Source organism: Callorhinchus milii, unplaced genomic scaffold (genome assembly GCF_018977255.1).
Source record: "Callorhinchus milii isolate IMCB2004 unplaced genomic scaffold, IMCB_Cmil_1.0 Scaffold5, whole genome shotgun sequence".
Lineage (NCBI taxonomy): Eukaryota > Metazoa > Chordata > Chondrichthyes > Chimaeriformes > Callorhinchidae > Callorhinchus > Callorhinchus milii.
The window spans coordinates 51,045,138-51,066,631 of NW_024704746.1; positions in this window are offsets into that span (position 1 = coordinate 51,045,138).

Genomic DNA, 21,494 nt, shown 5'->3' on the forward strand with positions numbered 1-21,494 from the left:
TCGCGCCTGGATTATTCAACTGCACTCTTTGCCAATCTCCCCAGCTCCACTATTCAGAACTCTGCTGCCCATATACTTATCTGGACCAAATTCCGTACCCACATCTCACCAGTTCTGCCAGGCTCCACTGGCTCTCCAACACCGAACGGATCGACTTCAAGATCCTCACGCTCGTGTTCAAATCCCTTCACTCTCTGGCACCTCCCTATCTCTCCCACCTCCTCAATCCCCAATCCATCACCTGATGCCTCTGCTTGACTGACACCGTTCTCCTGCTCATCCCTCGCACCCATTGCCCCAGCATCGGAGGTTATGCTTTCAGTCACTATGCCCCGAAAGTCTGGAACACTCTTCCTCACTCCCTCTGCCTTGCCCCCTCTCTCTCCTCTTTCAAATCCTGCCTGAAAACTTTCTTGTTCAACCGTGCTTATGGCCACTTCCTACCTCGTCCCGGAATCAGGCTCCACTACTGTTAAGTACTTAGCAACACTACCCTGCATGTGGGGGGGGTGGGTGGCTGGGCTACATAAGTGCAAATCGTTGTTGTTCTTGGTGGTGGTGGTAGTCGCATGCTACAATATGGGAGATGTTGACAGCAATTAATTCTTTATGGAAACCTTAGATCCAAAGTTGCCTAGTTTTTCAAAGCATACCACACTTACTATACATCATGTCTCAGATTACTTATACACTGAATTCCAAAATATTATTTTCCAAAAGAAATTGATCTAATTTGCATTTGAATGAATTGACACTTTCGGCTTCCACCGTCTCCTTAGGGAGCTTGTCCCATTGAGTTTCTGTTTGCTCACTGAAATAGTGTTTCTGCAGATTAGTTTTGAATTTACTCCCCTTCAATCGCAGGCCATGTCCTCTGAATCTATTGTTCTAGACTAGATGAAATAGCTTGTCATGGTCTACAGAACATTATCTAATAGAATCATAAAAACCACAATCATATTACAAGCTTTTCTTTTCAAGCAGGAACATGCCCAGTCGCTTATCAAAATCTAGACCCCCATCTCTTCAGTCATTCTGGTTGCCCTCCTTTGTTTCCTCTTTGTTCTGGGCGGCATGAACTGCAGGGCTCACAGAAACATTCACAGTGATTCCCAGACTAATTAATCTAATATGTTTTAGAAAGGTTTATTGGAAAAAGTGTGGGATCTATTGACCCAAGTCAAAGGATCATTTAAACCTACCAATGTTCCACTTTCGACCCCGTCTCTCTTTCATCTCTCTCCTCAATTCCCACTCAAAATTCACCATGTGCTCCCTTGATCCCAATCCCACCCATCCCTGACCACCCAGCTCCATTTTCTTCTCCCTACTAATTGATATTGTTAACTTCCCAGTTCCCATTCTCTTTCAAAACCTCTGCCAACTTTCTCAAACAAGGATAATCCCAGAACTGAAAGCTTATACCTATCAGGAAAGGCTGAACATGCTTGGACTCTTTTCTCTTGAAAGGAGGAGGGTAAGGGGTGACCTGATAGAGGTCTTTAAAATGATGAAAGATTTTGATAGGGTAGACACAGGAAAGATGTTTCCACCTATGGGGGAAACCAAAACCAGGGGTCATCAACATAAAATAGTCACAAATAGATCAAATAGGGAAGTTAGAAGAAATTTCTTCACACAGAGAGTAGTGGGAATGTGGAACATACTACCTACCACAAGAGGTTGTTGAGGCAAATAGCATAGATGTATTTAAGGGAAAGCTAGATAGGTACATGAGGGATATAGGAATAGAAGGTTATGCTTGAAGGCTTATTTGAGGAAGGGCAGGAGGAGGCTCATGTGGAGCATAAACATCGGCATAGACAAGTTAGGCCGAATGGCCTGTTTCTGTGCTGTATATTCTAATGTATTCTAATATAAAACATTCTCCCTTGACCCAACCATGCTCTCTAACCTGTCTTTCATTCCTCAGGTACTGAAGTGAGTTATTGCTTCCTAGCTCACTTGCACCCATTTTATCTCTTTGCTTCCACCCTCGATTCGAGGAGCAATGCTGTTCTGACCGAATGCCCGTAAGACATCAAATCCTGGATGAGCTCTAACTTTCTTGAATAGAACATTGACAGGACAAAATTTCTCCTGCTTGGCTCCCATCAGCGCTTCTCACATGCATGGATGCACACTCCTTTTTGCTGGCCTAGTGTAGAAACTCAGGGTCTTGTTTGAATCCCAACTCTCCTCTAAACCTTACATTTTTGCTGTGACCCGTTCGACTTGCCCCACCTTTGAAATGTTGCTTGCATCCACCAATGCCTCTACTCTCGGGCTTATCCACATATTCATCACTCCAGGCTAGACTGCGCCAACTCTCTGCTCAGAGGACTTCCCAACTCTTCAGCTTGCCCCACCTTTGAAACGTTGCTTGCCTCCGCCAATGCCTCTACTCTCGGGCTTATCCACGTATTCATCACTCCAACTCTCTGCTCACAGGACTTCCCAACTCTTCTCCACAAAACACAGATTATTGAAGAATTTTGCAGCCTATGTTTTCTACTAACTCTCCCCTTGGGCTGCTGAGACCCTCATCCATGGAATTATCATGTCCAGGTTTGACTAAAATAATATATAATAATAAAAATCTTTGCATTTGATATTGCGCCTCATCATGTCATTAAGCCATCTGAAAGTGCTTCACAGGAAATACTGTAAAGTGGATTGATTGTGTACTTTGTGGGCCAAACACAGCAGCCAATTGCACACAACAGTGTCCCATGAACAGCAATGAAGTGAGTGATCAATATTATTTTGGGGATTGGTGGTCAGAACACTGAGAGAAACTCCCTTCTCTTTTTGAATAGTGCTGTGGGATCTTTAACATCCACCTGAATAGGCAAATGGGATCTCGGTTTAACATTCCATCTGAAGGATGCTACCAATGCTCTGCTCACCGGAATCCCCAGCTCTGTGAGCTTGTCATTCACATTCTTGCTCAGCTCCATTGGCTCCTCATCCCCTAGTGGATAGAGTTCAAGATTCTGATTCTCATCTTTAAACCTCTCCACGTCTCACCCCTCTCTATCCTCTGTGACCTCCTCAAAACCTATTGACCTGACTGCTCCCTTCACTCAGCCTGCTCTATAACTCCTGCCCTTCCAGCCCTCAGCGGGTGGGCTTTCAGACTTTCAGTCCCACTCTCTGAAATTCTGTCCCCAAGTCCCTCTGATTTTCTACCATCTCTCAACTTGCTCAGAGTGTGTCTCAAGGTCTAACCCTATAGTTTCAATCATCCTCCCCCTCCTCACCCTCCCCATTGGCTCCCACCCCCAGTTTCTGTGCACAGCCAATTCTGTTAGGTGCTTTGGGACGTCCTATACTTGTGAAAGGAGCTATTTAAATGTAATTTTTATATTGTATGTGATTGGAAGGAAGCAGTGCTAGATCTAGTTCTGGAGAATGAAGTAGGCAAGTGGAGCAGGTTTCAGTGGGAGAGCAACTGGGCAATAGTGATCATAACATCATTAGATTCAGAGTGCATATGGAAAGAGACAAGGAACCATCTAAGGTGAAGATATTCAACTGGAAGAGGGCAAATTTCATTGAGTTAAAAAGGGACCGAGCCAAGGTGGACTAGAAAGAGAGATTGGCAGTAAAACAACTAAAGAGCAGTGGGAAGTCTTCAAGGATGAGATAGCTCGGGGGCAGAATAAATACATTCCCACAAAAGGGCTTCCAAACCTCAGTGGATGACAAAGGTAATTGTATCTACAATGAAGCAGAAAAAGGAGGCGTATAACAAATGTCAAACCCAAGATACAGAGGACAACCAAATAGAATATAGGAAGTGCAGAAAAGGTTTGAAAAAGGAAATAAGAGGGGCAAAAAGATTATACGAGAAAAGGTTAGCGGGTAATATTAAAGGTATTTCTAAAATATTTTACAAACATATCAAGCAAAAAGGGCTAGTCAAAGGTAGGGTGGGGCCAATTAAGGACCAAGGGGGGAAATCTTATTGTGGAGGCAGAGGGCATGGCTGATGTGCTGAATGAGTACTTTGCATCTGTCTTCACAAAAGAAGTGGATGCACCAATGCCACAGTATCGGAGGAGAGGGTAGAGGAAATGGATAGGTTAAGTATAAACAGAGAGGAAGTACTGAAAAGGTTGACTGTGCTGAAAATAGATAAGTCGCCCAGTCTGGACGGGATGCAACCAAGATTACTATGGGAGGCACGGGTACAAATAGCGGAGGCTTTGGCTACAATTTTTCAATTTTTCAACAGGAGTGGTGCCAAAGGACTGGAGAGTGGCCAATGTGATTCCCTTGTACAAAAAGGGACAGAAGGACAAACTTGGGAACTACAGGCCAGTCATCTTAACATCAGTAGTGGGAAAACTCCTGGGGACTATAATCCGGGATAGAATAAATCTTTACTCAGAAGAATATGGGTTAATTAGGGACAGCTAACAAGGATTTGTTAAAGGCAAATCTTGTCTAACAAATCTAATAGAATTTTTCGATGAGGTAATGGAGAGGGTGGCTAAAGGTAGTGCAGTTGATGTAGTTTATATGGACTTTCAAAAGGCATTTGACAAAGTGCCACATGAAAGACTTGTAAGAAAAATAGAAGCTCATGGTATAATAATAATAATAATCCTTGGATTAAGGAAACTTGCCCAAGGTTTCACCCTGCCTGGAATTATAAAAGGAACAGTAGCAGTATTGATCCAGAACTGGCTGGGAAACACAAAGCAGAGAGTTGTGGTGAATAGTTGCTTTTCTGACTGGAGGGAAGTGTACAGTGGCATTCCCCAGGGATCGGTATTAGGACCACTGCTCTTCTTAATATACATAAATGATCTGGACTTGGGTACAGCAAACACCATTTCCAAGTTTGCGGACGACACAAAGTTAGGTAGGGTAGTCAACGGTGAGAAGGATAGGAGCCAACTGCAGGAAGACATAGACAGAATGGTAAAATGGGCAGACAGATGAGTTTCAATGTGGAGAAATGCAAGGTAATGCATTTTGGTAGAAAGAGTGAGGGGAGGCAATATAGGCTGGTAATACAATCTTAAAGGGGGTAAAAGAACAGAGAGACCTGGGGGTGCAGGTAAATGAATCCTTGAAGGTGGCAGGACAGGTAGACAAAGCTGTAAAAAGGGCATGTGAGATACTAGGCTTTATAAATAGGGGCATTGAGTACAAGAGTCAGGAGGTTATGATTAACCTATATAAAACGCTGGTTAGGCCTCAGTTAGAATACTGCGCCCAGTTCTGGGCACCACACTATAGGAAGGATGTTAAGGCATTGGAAAGAGTGCAGATGAGATTTACGAGGATGGTACCAGGAATGAGGGGCCTTGATTATGAGGAAAGGCTGGAGAGGCTGGGATTATTCTCACTGGACCAGAGAAGGTTATGAGGAGACCTAATAGGTCTTCAAAAGCATGAGGGGATTTGGTAGGTTAGAAAGGGAAAAATTGTTTCCACTGGTGAGTGTGGCGGTGACTCAAGGTCACAGATTCGAAATAGTCTCTAAAAGAAGCAGAGGGGAGGTGAGAAGAAATTTTTTCATGCAGCGAGTTGTTCGAATCTGGAATGCATTGCCTGAAAGGGTGGTGGAGGCCGATTCGATAACAACTTTTAAAAACGCGGTGGATGGGTATTTGAGGAGGATGGGTTTGCAGGGTTATGGGGAAAGGGCTGGGGAGTGGGATTGACATTAATTGCTCTATTCAAAGAGCTGGCACAAATGGCCTCTTTTTGTGCTGTAGAATTCTATGATTCTATGATTGTATGATTGTATTTGCTCATCAGTATCTACTCAAATATTTTCTAGGTTTGATACTAAACGCAAGGCTGGAACAGAGTGTTTCATTCATCACAGAATCCATTGAAAAGTACATCCAGAAACAAAGGAGAGAATCATTAATCTTTGACCTGACTGTTTTTTGTCACTCTTGGATTGATCTACTATCCAAGTGGTCGGAAAGCCCGAGACAAAACCATTCTGTTCAGTCCAGTTACACTGAATTGTAGAGTCCTGTAACATAGTGGTTAGTGCATTCGCTCTGCAAGTGAGATGACCCGGGTTTGATTCCCGGGGTGGGCGAAACCTTAGGCAAGTTTGCTTACTCCATGTGCCTTGCAGTCAGTAGGAACCTAATTGTTAGTTGATTGCCGGATTAAATTCCGGGGGTAATAATCATTCCATAAAAAAAAGTTGGTCACTCAATCCATGATTTTTGGGGGACACTGCTGTGCACAATTTGCTGCCACTTTTCTCCCACACACTCATACTTTATAATATATTCTGGATCATTATTATTATGAATCCAACACAATTAAGTATTGCAAGAGGTGGTTTGGTCTGTGTATGGTAACTGTGGTAACACTGTGTGATAACTGTGTAGTAAATGTGTTTAGTAACTGTGCGTGGTCACTGTGTACGGTAACTGTATGAGTAACTGTGTGTGATAACTACGTGTGGTAACTACTGTCCACCACCTGCATTGCAAGAACATTTCATTCTTTGTCTGTTCCCTGACTGTCCAGTGCCTTAGGACATCGTCCTGATGTGAAAGGCGCTATACAAATATAATTTGTTGTTATTATTCTAGAAGACATATCCGCACCCTCAGATTCTGATTCCCTCCTTCGGCAAGTGGGCTACGATTTCCTGAGAGGTGATCCCATCCCATGAGTGTCTTCACATCAGGAACTGATACAGACTTCCCCGTCCTTTCCTTTTTTCTGGTATTCTGCTGGTATTCTGACTGAGGAGCACAGTGAAATGAATCTTGGTTATAGCCAGCACCAAAACAATCACCCTCCGAAAGTAAGAAAATCTCTCCTGTCAGACAGCAAGGGTTACAGCTTCTCTGGGTGTTCTGGGAAGGAAGTTCAAGAAACCACTGGTCACCACCATCTCTGAGAGGACAATGAGCATCTCCCAATCAAACAGACATTGTTTTGAGATTGTAACTTGTACCAATGATCTTGATGTCATGAAACAATCCATCATTGAATAGTTCTTGTACCTGTTAAGTCACCCAATCAGACAAAGTACTTACCATTTATCACCAATTTAGCAATGGATCAGATGGATTGATAGCCCCATACAGCTTCTCAGTCATGTTCAGACTGTCCACATTTTCAATCCCATGTATACTTAGACTCCAATGCAGTGGTAAGGATGGTGTTGCATTGTCAGAGGTATTGGCTTTTGAATAAGACATTATTCAAAACTGAGGACCCGTTTGCCTGTTCAGGTGGACATTAAAGATCCCATGACACTACTCGAAAAGAGAAATAAGTTTCCTCTGTGTGCTGGCAAACAAGCCACCAAACAAAATGGTCATTCATTTCATGCTGTTTGTGGGATATTCCTATGTGCAATTGGGCTGCCGTGTTTGCCTACAAATGCACAGTTAATCCATTTCACAGGAAATCCTCTGATGCACTTTGGGATGACCTTCTGAAGGTCTATACTGAATGCAAGAATTATTATTATAACTTAATTTTTGAGCCAACCTTGGAGTCAGCACTGTCAGGTGCTTTTGAGGTGAAGTGCCCATTTAACATCAGCAAGTCAGCCAAATTTGGGTTCTGGTCAACTTAGCCAAAGTGTGAGAAAGTTGCTCCAGTGAAACAAGGAGTCTTCAGAACAGAGGCAGAGAAGCCAAGAGGTCATGTTTACAAGTCAGTAGTTAATGGAGTTACAAAATTGTCTCTAATTTAAATTTTGTGAGCCAACATCATAGCCCTCTCTTGTAGACACAAACAAGTACATTGCATCACAGGCAGAAATAATCATTCTGGACACAATTGTCTCATGTATCTGAGGCTTGAGTCAACTCGAGTGACCATAACTGGTTAGATCGATGTTAATCATTTGTTTCTGGATGTGCTTCTGTGCTGAATGAAACACTCTGTTCTGATATTTTCAATTTATAATTTCAAAGATCAGCAACATGGGTTTAACTTGTGGAATTCTGTAGCATAGTGGTTAGCATGCTCGGCTCGCAAGCGAGCAGACCCGGGTTTCATTCCTGGGCAGGTCGCCTTAGGCAAGTTTACTTACTCCACATGCCTCTGTTTACCTAGCAGTAAGTTGGAACATGTTTGTTGGTTGATTGGCACATCACTTTCTGGGTGTAATATTCCCTCCAAAAAAAAATGTGGTCACCCAATCTCTGAGTGTTTGCGGGACACTGCTGTGCGCAAATGCCTGCCACATTTTGCCCCCAAAATATAGTCAATTCACTTTACAGTATATTCTGTGTAGCGCTTTGAGATGTCTCAATGATAAAGCACTACGTCAAATGCAAGAATTATTACTATTATTTTTTTTTGCAAATCCTCACTTGAATATTTATCGGGTTGGGCTTGTGCTTGACAACAACAACAACTTGCATTTAAATAGCGCCCTCTATGTCAGGCGGCATCCCAGAGCGCTTAACAATGGTAGAACCTGAAGCCTAGCCAGGGAGAGACGGAAGGTGACCAAAGAAGTGGAAGGTCTTCAGGCGCAACCTGAAAATGGGGACAAGGTTACGGGATTGAGGGTAGAAGTTCCATAGCTTCAGGGCATAGTAGCTGAAGGCATGGCTGCTGATGGTGGAGCGGAGGATTCGATGGACAAGGAGGAAGCCGGAACCAGTAGAGCGGAGACAGCGGGTAGTACTGTGAGGAGAGAGGAGGTTGGTGAGATAGGGGGATGCCAAGGTGTGAAGAGATTTAAACAATAGAGTGAGGATCTTGAACAACAACAACAACTCGGATTTATAAAACACCCTCCATGCTGGACGGCATCTCAGAGCGCTTCACAGTAATGGATCCCAGGGCCGAGCGAGGGGGAGGAAGGTGACAAAAGGCAAGGTCAAAAAGGAAGATCTTCAGCTGAGACCTGAAAGTGGGAAGAGAGGGGACGAGGCGAAGGGAGTGAGGAAGGGAGATCCAGAGCCTCGGGGATTAGTGGCTGAAGGCACAGCCGCCGATGCTGGAGCGGAGGACTTGGGGAACAAGGAGGCCAGACCCAGTGGAGTGAAGGCAACGGGCATTGTTGTGAGGAGAGAGGAGGTCAGAGAGGTAGGGGGGTGCAGAGGAGTGGAGAGATTTGAAGGATCTTAAAGTTGATCCTCTCTGGGATAGGCAGCCAGTGCAGTCTGGCAAGGACTGGGGTAATCGGGGAGCGGAGTTTGGTGCGGGTAAGAATGTGGGCGGCAGAGTTTTGTATAACCAGGATTTTATGAATGGTAGTGGAGGGGAGACCAGTGAGGAGGGCATTTTAATAGTCCAGCCGAGAGGTGACGAAGGCATGGACCAGGGTTTCAGCGGCTTTTGGAGTAAGGTATTGGCGGAGATGGGTGATGCGTCGGAGGTGAAAGAAAGCGGTGCTGGTGAGGGACTGGATGTGGGGGAGGACGGATAATTGGGGGTCAAACATGACGCCTGTTGCGTATGGGTTGGGAGAGTTTATGGGAAAGGTCAGGTAGGTGGAAGAGGTGCGAACCATGTGATTTTAGACATTGACGAGAGCCAAAGAGTATGGCTTCCGTCTTGTCATCATTCAGCTGAAGGAAATTCGCGCTCATCCAGCTCCTGATGTCTGACAGGCAGACTGACAGAACATCAGGGGAATGGGGGTCTCAAAGTGAGGTGGAAAAATAGAGTTGGGTGTCTTCCGAATACATGTGGAAGTGTACCCCATGTCTGCGGATGACCTCCCCAATGGAGCATATAGATTAGGAAGAGGAGGGGGCCAAGGATGGATCCTTGGGGTACACCTCAGGTAACCGGGTGAGAGCGGGAGGAGAAGCCGTTGGTGCAGATGTAGTTGGTGCTGGCGGTTCGTGAGGTAGGACTCAAACCAGGCGACTGTGGTCCCACTGAGGTGATGATCGACTGTGTCAAAAACAGCGGAGAAGTCCAGGAGGACAAGGAGGCAGATGGAGCCCTGATCACAGATAGAGAGGACGTCATTTGTGATTTTCACAAGCGCAGTCTCTGTATTGGACTGGAGGGGTTCGAAGAGGGAGTAGGAGGAGAGATGTGCACAGAGTTGATTGGCAACAATGCATTCTAGGACTTTTGCAAAGAAAGGCAGATTTGAAATAAGGCGTAAGTGGCTAGGGTTTGAGGGATCTAGGGAAGATGTTTTGAGGAGGGGGGTGATGACAACAGTTTTAAGGGGGGCATGGACTGATCCAGAGGAAAGGGACTGGTTGATGACATCAGCCAGTAGTGGACGGAGGTGGGAGAGCTGGGTGACCAGTAAATTGGTGGGGAGGGGGTCGAGGCAGCAGATGGTGGGTTTCATTGAGGTGATGGTGGGTGAGAGGGAGGAAGTAGAGATGGGGAGGAAGGAATGTAGGATGAGGGTCGTGGTAGGAACTGACGATGGGGAGGGTGAGGGGGGAAAGAGAAGTAGTGATGGGTGGGTGACAAGAGGCAGGAGGATGAGGCTGCCTGGTGGATTTGGGGATTGTTTTTGGCCTCCAAGATGATGTTGGAGTAGAAGGCTGTTTTCGCGCGTGTCAAGAACGGAGATGGCTGTGGAGGTGCTCGAGCCACAGTTGGTGACGAACTGTCAGGCCAGTTTTCTGCCATCCGTGCTCAAGCAGCCAGGTTTAGGTTTTTAGGGAGCGGAGATGGTTATTATACCAGGGGGATCAGGTGGGTTTGGAGATGGTCCTGGATTTCAGGAGGACTAGGGAGTTGAAAGTGGAGGAGAGGCGATCGTGGAGCAGCTGGACAGATGCTTCAGGATCTCTACAGGTGGAAGGCCAGAGGGATAGGATATTTGAGGATGTGAGGGCCTTTGTGAGGATCTCAGGGGAGCCTTTTCCACGGGCGGTAGAGAATGGTTGAGGGTTTGGTGGAAGAGAGAGGAATGTGAGAGTAGAAGGAGATGAGGAAGTGATCCGAGATGGCCTTGTCCACTATGCTGAGGGCGGAAATGTCAAGGCCGTGGGTAATGACGAGGTCGAGGGCATGGCCATGGTTCTGGGTCAGTGAGTTTATGTGAAGGGTGAGGTTTAGGGAGGAGAGGAGGGCAGTGAAGTCAAAAGAGATATTGCAAGGGAAGTTTAGGTGGAGGTTGAAATCGCCCATTATAAACAGGCATTCGGAGCAGAGGGACAGGGAAGAGAGGAGAGTAGAGATGTCTGTGTGGAAGGAGCCAGGGGGCTTAGGGGGACAGTAGACCAGGAGGATTTTGAGTGGGAGAGCGGGGTGGAAGAGGGTGAAGTGTTCAAAGGAGGGGAAACAGCCAGAGGAGTAGAGGGAAAGACCAAGGGAGGCTTTGGAGATGAGGGCCACCCTACCGCCATGTTGGTTTGGACGGGGGTGTGTGGTGGAAGGAGTAGCCTTGAGGGGAGGCTTCAACTAGAGGGACGGGGTCATTGGGGGAGAGCCAGGTTTCTGTGAGCCCAAGAATGTCGAGGTGCTCACCCAGGATGAGGTCATGGATGGTGAGGGCTTTGTTAGAGAGGGAACGGACATTTTGGAGAGAAATGCGGGTGGGTTTTCTGGTGGGAGGAGAGGGAGGAGAGAGTGATGCGGAGAGGATTTTAAGGTGTACAGAAGAGATGGTTGTGATGAATGGTGGGAGTGGAGAGTTGGGGAGAGTAGGTATGAGGGAGGGGGAAGTGGTGTTTGCCTTAAGGAAGCGGTTTGTGCAGAGGGAGTGAATGATTGGACACTTGGGGTTGCTGCTCTGGGACAGCCAGTGCCTGGAGCCACGATGGGCCCGGCGGAGGATGCCCAGGCTGGAGCAGAGGGAAGTAGTGATGAAGTCGAGGAGAACTAGAAGGCGGGGGGCACGGTGAGAGAGAAGGACAGCGTGGGAGTAGGGGATAGAGGGGTGTGTGGGAGGAGATACATTTAGAGTGGAGGGGGAGGTTTGGGTCGGGGCGGCAGCCAAAACGCGCACGCAGAGACTGGGAGCGAGCGATTAGCAGGACGGCATCAGATAGCCATCTGTGTGGTCATGGCTGGGATGGCAGTGACTGGGGCAGCCAGGCCATTATTGTTGTTTTTTTAATTATGACGGCACGCCGACATCACTTTTGTAAATCAGCCCCTCACCTCCCGCACTCTCCTGACTCCGCTCCGATTTTAGAGTGTACAGGAGAGATGGTTGTGGAGAATGGTGGGAGTGGAGAGTTGGGGAGATTCAAAGTTAATCCCTTCTGTGACAGGGAGCCAGTGGGGTTTGGCAAGGACTGGGGTAATAATAAAAATCCTTGCATTTGATATAGCTCTTTTCTCGTCTTCCAGATGTCTCAAAGCTTCACAGAATATACTGTAAAGTGAATTGACTGTATAATTGTGGGAAAAATTGGGGTGCGGAGTTTAGTGTAGGTGAGAATGCGGGTGGCGGAGTTTTGGATGGATTGAATTTTGTGAATAGTGGAGGATGGGAGACCGGCGAGGAGGGCATTAGAGTAGTGCAGCCGAGAGGTGACAAATGCATGGACAACGATTTTGGCAGCTTGTGGAAGTGAGGTATTGTCGGAGACGGGCAATGTGGCGGAGGTGGAGGAAAACAGTCCTGGTCAGGGACTGGATGTGGGGGGAAGGATAACTGGGGATCAATCCCGACACCTAAGTTGCACTTGGGTTCAGAGTGTTTTAAAGATAGATCGGGTAGGTTGATGAGCTCGGAATCCTCTGCACAAACCACCTCCTTAAGAAACTAATGAGAGGAGCCAAAGAGTATGGCTTCTGTCTTGTTGACGTTTAATTGAAAGAAGCGGTGGAGGAGGATGGAGTGATCGACTATGTCGAACGCAGTGGAGAAGTCTAGGAGGATGAGGAGGCAGAGAGAACCCTGGTCACAGATAGAGAGCATATCGTTTGTGATTTTCAGGAGCGCTGTCTCTGTACTGGGGACAGGAGGAAGGGAGAGGTGTGCGCGGAATTGGCAACAATGCATTCCAAAGCTTTGGCTAGTAACTAGGTTTCAGATAGGGCGGTAGTGCCCGAGCTTGGAGGGGTCAAGGGTAGGTTTTTCAAGGAGGGTGTTGATGACAGAGGTTTTGATGGGGAGTGGGACTGATCCTGAGGAGAGGGACTGATTAATGATGTCTGCCAGCAGTTGGCGGAGGAGGGGGAGATGGGTGATCAGCAGCTGTGTGGGGAGGGTTCGAGGTAGCAGCATTTAACTTGTGGAGTCCTGTAGCATAGTGATTAGCATGCTCGCCTCACAAGTGAGATGCCCTGGGTTTGATTCCTGGGCGGGGTGAAATTTTAGGCAAGTTTACTTACTCAACACGCCTGTGTTTACCTAGCAGTAAATTGGAACCCATTTGTTAGTCAATTGGCAAATCACTTTCTGGAGGTGATAATCCCTCCAAAAAATGTAGTCACTCAATCCCTGACTGTTTGCGGGACACTGTTATGCACAAATGGCTGCCAAAATATAGTCAATTCACTTTACAGTATATTCTGTAAAGTGCTTTGAGACATCTCAGCAACATGATAAGGCACTATATCAAATGCAAGGATTATTAGTATTTTCCTTTTCATCCACACTTTCCTCTTTTTTCTTGCAAACCCTTACTTGAGTATTGGTTTGGGATGCTGTCTGACTTGATTAATGAAATTATGAGTGCTGTCTCCAGTACTCTCTCAACCCACACTGTCTCCTCTCCCTCCCTCATGCCTGTGGGCTGACCGCACCTGCTGATTCCTTCACTCTGAGTCTTTCACCCGTCCATGACATGCTGCTACACCTCTGTACTTGTGGCTGCCTTATAACTATGTCCCCAAGTCACTGATTTGACCAATGGAAATAACTTATCCTCATACCTCTTTAAGCTGCTCTATTTCATATTGCTCCTAAGTTCTCCTTTTGCTGTGCTTTTAGCTATCATATCCCTATCAATGGAAATAGCATCTCCCTTTTTAACCTGACAAAATGCCTTAAAAATTTGTACACATCTATTAGATCCACTCCTCAACTTCCTCTGCTCCAATAAAAATTGACCCAGTCTCTCCAACCTTTCCTCAAACTGAAGCCCTTCATCCCTGGAATCATTCTCATAAACCTCCTCTGCATCCCCCCAAAGGCCTTTGCTGTTCCTTGCCCTCCTCACCTTCTCTCCCTCCTGAACCATTCCGTTGTTTGCCTCTGCTCCAGCCTATGCATTTTCCGCTGGGCTCATCGCAGACTCGTGTCCCAGAGCAGTCACCCCGACTGCCCCATCCCCCATTGTTGTCTCTGCAAAGTTCACCATTTCCACCTATTGGGGCAACCCTTTCCTCCCTCGTCCACATCCCTAGCCCATCCAACTCTCTCCCCCACTCTTCCCACAAACTCTACTGTTGATTGTCCCCCGGTTTTGTGCCATCTGCCCTCGCTCGAGGGCAGATGGCACATAACTGGCCTCATGGTTCACCATCAGATCTGGCTTGAGCATCTTCAAACTTACTACCACTCGCTCACAGAAAACAACAACACCTTTTACTCCCAAGCTGTCTTGAAGGCTAAAAATAATACAAAACTGCTGTTTTCCACCACATATCACTTCCCCCGCACAACCCCTCAGGCACTCTCATTCCTCACTTCAAACACCAAGTATAATGAGGTCATGGACTTCTTTTTGTATCAAAGATAGACAACATCTTCTTGGTTGCATTCTCTTCCTCTCCCTGTCCCCCAGCACTTCCTCCCATGTCTTTAAACCCCCTACATTTTCCACCACTGCTTTGTACTGCCCCACCCTTTGCCCCCATTTCTCCCTCCTCCGTCTCAACCATCATCACCCACATGAACTCCACCACCTGCTGTCTCGACCTTTTCTACCCAGTTGCTGGTCACCCAACTACTCCATCTCTTCCTCCTCCTCGGCCCCCTGCTGAAGACACAGTCAACCAGTTGCCCTTCTTAGCCACCATCCCCACTCCCCTCAAAACCACTGTCATCATCCTTTCTCAAAAAATCCACCCTTGATCCTTCTAATGTTGGAAACTTGTAGCCCATCTAAAACGTACCCTCAATTTTCAAAGTCCGAGCATTGTAGCCAACTAACTTTGTTCATACCTTTCCCTCTACTCTCTACTTGAGCCTCTCTAATCTGGTTTCTGCCCTATCCACAGCATAGAGACAGCGTTCGTCAAAGTCACAGATGATGTCCTCTCTCTGTGTGATCCTTCTGCCTCCTTGTCCTTCTGGACCTCTCCACTGCTTTCAACAAGGTCAAACATGCCATCCTCCTCAACTGCCTCTCCTTCCTAAGCCACCTCAATGGGATGGCACTCACCTGATTTGAGTCTTACTATGTTGCCACAAAATACTTTCTTCTTGCCCCAGCATCTATGCCATACTTTTCCTCCTTTTCCTCATTTATATTTTCGCTCTCAGTGATATAATCTGCAGACATGGAGTGAACTTCCAGATGTATGCGCACCACACCCAAATCTACTTTTCCTCCTCTATGCGTGTCCATCGATTTTCTGTCCTCTTGCTTGTCAGACATCAAGGCCTGAATAAGAGCCAACTTTCTGCAGCTGAATGTTGACAAGATGGAATGCATCCTCCTTGGTTCCTATCAACATTTTCTCACATGTGACTCTGATTTTTTTAACCTCTGCCGCCTGCTCCTCAAACTCACTGAAGCTGTGTGCAATCTAGGCATCAGGTTTGATCCTCAGCTGTCCTTCTAATTCCATGATCGCTTTCCTCCACCTCTGCCACATCACCCGCAATTAGTTGCTGCTTTCACCCATTAAATACAGTCAATCCACTTTACAATATATACTGTGAAGCACCTTGAGACGTCTCAACAACCTGATAAAATGCTATATCAAATGCAATGATTATTATTGTTATTACTTATTTACAATCAATTCACAACCTAGCACCTCTCCAACCTGCTTTCACCCCAATTCACTGCCCGCCGCTTTGCTTAGCTGGTTCCGGCCTTCTACATGTCCATCATCCCTCCACTATCAATGGCTGTGCTTTCAGCCACTATCCCCTAAAAGTTCTTTGCCAAAATTGTTCTACTTTGCCCCCTCTTGCCCATTTTCAGATTGTATCTGAAGACCTCCCTCTTTGACTGTGTCTCTTGGTTGAGCCAGGAAGAAAGCCAACTGTTGGCACAGTCAAAGCTCCGCCATTGTTAAGCGCTATGAGATGCTATCCTGCCTAAAGGGTGGTATATAAATGCAAGTTGTTGTTGTTATAAATCAAAGTCTTCCTATCCAGGTGGATGTTAAAGATCATGGCACTATTTGAAAAGAGAAGTGAGTTTTTCCTGGGATCCTGGGCAACACTTCTGCCAATAAAATTGTTTGTTTACTTTGTGCCTCTTTGTGGGTCATTGATGTTCATAAATTAACCGCTGTGTTCATCCACAAATTACAGTCACAACACTTTACAGAAAGAACATCATGTGAAGCGCTTTGAGACATCCTCTTAATGTGAAAAGAGGATGTCTCAGAGCACTTTGAAATAGCACTTATCACATTTCAAAGCGCTTCACAGAATAAAAATAATAATTCTTGTGTTTGATATAGCGTCTTATCACATCTTCGAGATATCTCAAACTGCTTTACAGAGTATAGTGTAAAGTGAATTAACTGTATATTTTGTGGCCGAAACACGGCAGCCAATTGCGCACAGCAGTATCCCACAAACAGTCATGGATTGAGTGACCAATTCATTTTTTTTTAAGGAATTATTACCCCTGGAAAAGTGATCCACCAATTGACTATCAACCGGGTTCCTACTTACTGCTAGGTAAACAGAGGTGTATGGAATAAGGAAACTTGCCCAACGTTTCGCCCGGACGGGAATTTAACCCAGGTTGTGAGGCAAGTGCTCTATCTACTTAACTACAGGATTCCACTATACTGTAAAGTGGACTGACCATGTATTTTGTGGATGAAATGCAGCAGCCAATTGCGTACAGCAGTGTTCCACAAAGAATTGTGGATTGAGTGACTAAATTATTTTTTTTGGAGGGATTATTAACCCAGGGAAGCAATCCGCATAACAACAGTATTCCTAACTTACTGCTAGGTAATCAGAGGCATTTGGAGCAAGGAAGCTTGTTTAAGGTTTCTCCCCGCCTGGGAATCGAACCCGGGTCCTTTCACTTGCAAGTTGAGTGCACCAACTACTATGCTGTGGGGCACTGGTCTTAGTAATAATAATAATAACAACCAGAGATTGGCAATAAATACTGGCTCTACCAGCATTGCTGACATCCCAAGACAGTGCAAAAATGTTAATAATTCTTTCTTTTGTTTCTGTCCTTCAGAATAGACTTTTTTTTGCTGAACGAGACACTCTGTTCCAACATTGGGTTTATACAGTTTCAAGGAGTGAAAGTGTGCTGTCAATAACTGATTGACCAGCAATAATTGGACATCAAAATTGACTGGGCCAATGATATCTGATTTCTATTGTTCAAATAGCTGCTGAATCCACATATATATGTGTGTATTTGTGTGTGTGTGTGGGGGTGTGTCATCACCTGAACTTCAACATACTGGACAACTGAAGGGAGAGAAAGAGAGAGGTAGGAATTGGAATGGAAATTTCTGTTTAAAAATATTAAGTTGCTTTGATTTTTTTAATTGATTTTATTATCGGCACAGGAAAGGATCTTTAGTTTGGAGACACGATGCTTTAAGTATGTGAATGACTTTGGTATTACTTTGAGGTCTGTATCGAAGAGTTAGTGGAGGTTATTATTCATTTTCTTTTCGTCAGGCTAGTGTCTGACATATGCGGAAACCCCTCATCAGGCTTTAGATTACCAAACCAGACTGGGAGTTCCACATATGAGTGTCATCTATGGAAGGTTTCTTCAGTCCGGATGGAATATGTTCTCTCTCCCTGGAGGAATTGCCTTTCCAAGTCCTGCTGATGAAACAGGTTGGCTGTTCTGTCATCAATAATGCCCTGTGACCCATTCTGGCTATGTGGATTGACTTAATTCTGGCATTATGTTGCCAGCCCTGGAGCTAGCTCAGCTCACGTATAGATTATTGGATATTGAAAAATATTAAATAAGTTGCTCAGACTTATTTGAATAAGTTATATAATGAACACTCTCATGAATCCACCCTCAGCATATGTTTGTTTTCTGAAGTCCCCATTCTATTGTATGTTTTCTATAGTCCCCAAAACAATATTCAGCTGCAACCTAGTCAATATTTCACAAACATTCATTATCACTTCCTTGCTTTTCAATTTAATGTCTGCATATAAAACCCCAGAATTTTGTTTATCCTCCAAATACTTCTCCACCTGTATTCCCACTTCTAACAATCTATGTAATCATAGATTCCTCTGTTCCTCCACAAAGTTGTGACCTTCATCACAATAGTATCGTCTATTGTGAGGTTACAAATAGACAATTACTGCACTTCATAGTAAATCCTATTTTTTGGTTAGGCAGGCGACTGACACATGGAGAAACCCATCAAACCAAACTTAGAATTCCATGCATCCCACCTACACATGAAAATCCCAGAGACAGATTGTTAGAATGGCATGCACACTTTCCCCCCTGGAGGGACGCATTCTGCTTACCTATATCCGAAACGTATTAGGCATAGGTAGGCAGGAGCCAAGGCTGGGGGACACAGAGTGTATAATGGAATATTCCTGGAGTCATAAGAACATAAGAATTTGCTAGGCCATCAAGGTCCATCCAGTTCGCCTTCCACCATCCAAAAGTCGCATGCACATGTCATGTCCCAAACTATATATTGTATCCTGAGATATTCACTAAAAGTAGCAACGCAGGTTAATAAGGCCATAAAAAAGCAAACCAGGCATTGAGGTTCATTTCTAAAGGGATAGAAATGAAAAGCAGGAAAGTTATAGTAAACTTGTATAGAACCTTGGTTAGACCACACTTAGAATACTGTGTGCAGTTCTGGTTCCCACATTATAGAAGGGATGTAGAGGCATTGGAGAGGGTGCAAAGGAGATTCACAAGGATGATCCCAGAACTGAGAGGTTTACCTATCAGGAAAGGCTGAACGTACTTGGACCCTTTTCTCTTGAAAAGCAGAGGGTAAAGGGCGACCTGATAGAGGTCTCTAAAATGATGAAAAGTTTTGATAGGGTAGACATAGGAAAGATGTTTCCACTTGTGGGAGAAACCATAAACAGGGGCCATCAATATAAAATAGTCACAAATAGGTCAAATAGGGAAGTTAGAAGAAATTTCTTCCCACTGCGAGTAGTGGGAATGTAGAACATGTTACCACAAGGAGTTGTTGAGGCAAATAGCATAGGTGCATTTAAGGGAAAGCTAGATAGGTACATAGGGGAGAAAGGAATAGAAGAATAGAATAGAGAAAGGAATGTCATAGCTTGACATTGAGAGCACTGTCTGGCTTATTTGAGGAAGCGCAGGAGGAGGCTCATGTGGAGCATAAACACCGGCATAGACCAGTTGGGCCGAATGGCCTGTTTCTGTGCTGTATTCTAATGTATATTATTTCCTAACAGAAATCTATCTAATTTGTTCTTGAAAGAATCAACACTTTCTGCTTCCACCATCTCCCGAGACAGCATGTTCCACGTGTCTACTACTCGCTTACTGAAGTAGTGTTGCCGCAGATTTGTTCTGAATTTGCCCCCTTCATTTGCACACCATGTCCTCTGGTTCTACTGTTCAGTAAAAGAGAAAACATTTTATCATGGTCAACATTATCTTGTCCCTTTAGAATCTTAAAGACCCTAATTATATTGCTTCTCAACCTTCTCTTCTCCAACATGAACATGCCCAGTTTTCTAATCGCTTCTCATAGTCCAGTCCCTCCATCCCCTCAATCAATCCCCTCTGTATCCTCTCAATCGCTACAATATCCTCTTTGTACTGCAATGACCTGAACTGCACACAGTATTCCAACTATGATTTCACCAATGATTTATAAAGTGGCAGGAGTACCCCACTATTTCAGCTCAATTGCCCTTTTAATATAGCCCAGCATCTGATTTGCTTATTCACTGCTACCAAGCACTTTTGCGATAGCTTAAATTTATTATCAATCAGGACCCCCAGGTCCTTTGCATTTTCCATACAAATTATTTTTTTTCCATTTAAATAATAGTCCCTTCCTGGATTTTTTGTCCCCATATGAAGCATTTTGTATTTCTTTACATTCAATTCCATCTGCCATTGATCTGCCCAATTCCCAATGTTCAACTCCTCCTGCAACCTTTTCTGTTCATCTTTGCAGTCTATCATCTTCATTAATTTTATGTCATCTGAAAATGCAGTCACTGTGCTTGTGACTCATAGCTCCAGATCATTTATGAAGATGTTAAATAAAAGAGGTCCCAAAACAAACCCCTGCAGAACTCCATTGGTAACATTCTTCCAGTCTGATGACATTCCCTACAATACCACCCTCTAGGTTCTATCCAGCTAAAACTAACTAAAACCGCATAGCTTGACATTGAGAGCACTGTCTGGCAAGCTTCCCACTGCTTGTCCAGCTAGGACCATCCTATCCATCAGGGCTTTGGCTTGCAGAGTTAGTAGTTGAGTGAGAAGATTTCCTGCATTCCCAAAATGAGATGGACTGAATCAATTGCTTATGTGCTGCAAAATTACATTGTTCTTGCTTTTATTTCAGGTACAGGAAAAGTTCTTCACGCTGTAGCCATGTTGCTTTCAACGTGTGAACATAAAGTATTATTATTGCTTTTGTTTCAGGTGCAGGAAGGGTTCTCCACTCTGCACATACATTCTTTAAATGTTTAAAGTTGCTTTGATATTAACGTTTTTGCTCTTATTTTACGAACAGGAAAGGATTTCTGCACCATCACTCTGCAAACATTATGCATGCTTCCTTCCTCTCCCAGCCTCCACTCAACTTCCTTCCACTCCTTCCACCCTCATCCCTCTCCTTCCTCATCTCCTCATCGCTCCATCTCCCCCATCATCCCTCTCCCCCCTCATCTCCTCATCCCTCTCCTCCTTCATCTCCTCATTCCGCTCCTCCCTCAGCTCCTCAACCATCCATCAACCCCTTATCCCTCTCCTCCCTCATCTGCGGCATGAAACTCCACTTGCTCCCTTGACCCATCCCCCACACCCTTCCTGGCCACCTCACTTCCCATCTTCATTATTCTCTACCTCTCTCCACTGGTTCAATACTCCCACTTTCAAATCAACAACAAAAACAATTTGGATTTATATAGCGCCCTTCACGCAGGGTAGCATCCTGGAGCACTTGACAGTGGTGGGGTCTGTTGCTAAGCCAAAGGATAAGGGAGGGGGCAGGTGACTGTAAGAATGATCAAAAATGAAAGTTTTTAGGCATGATTTGAAAGTGGGGAGGGAGAGAATGAAGGAGAGAGTTCCAGAGTTTTTGGGGAATAGTTGGTGTAGGTACGGCCACCAACGATGGAGCGGAAGGGACAAGGGACAAAGAGGATGCCGGAGGCAGCCAAGCAGAGGCAGCGGGTGGTGGAGTGCGGGGTAAGCAGATCGGATAGGTAGGCTGATGCGAGGGCATGAATGGATTTGAAAATGAGGATCTTGAAATCG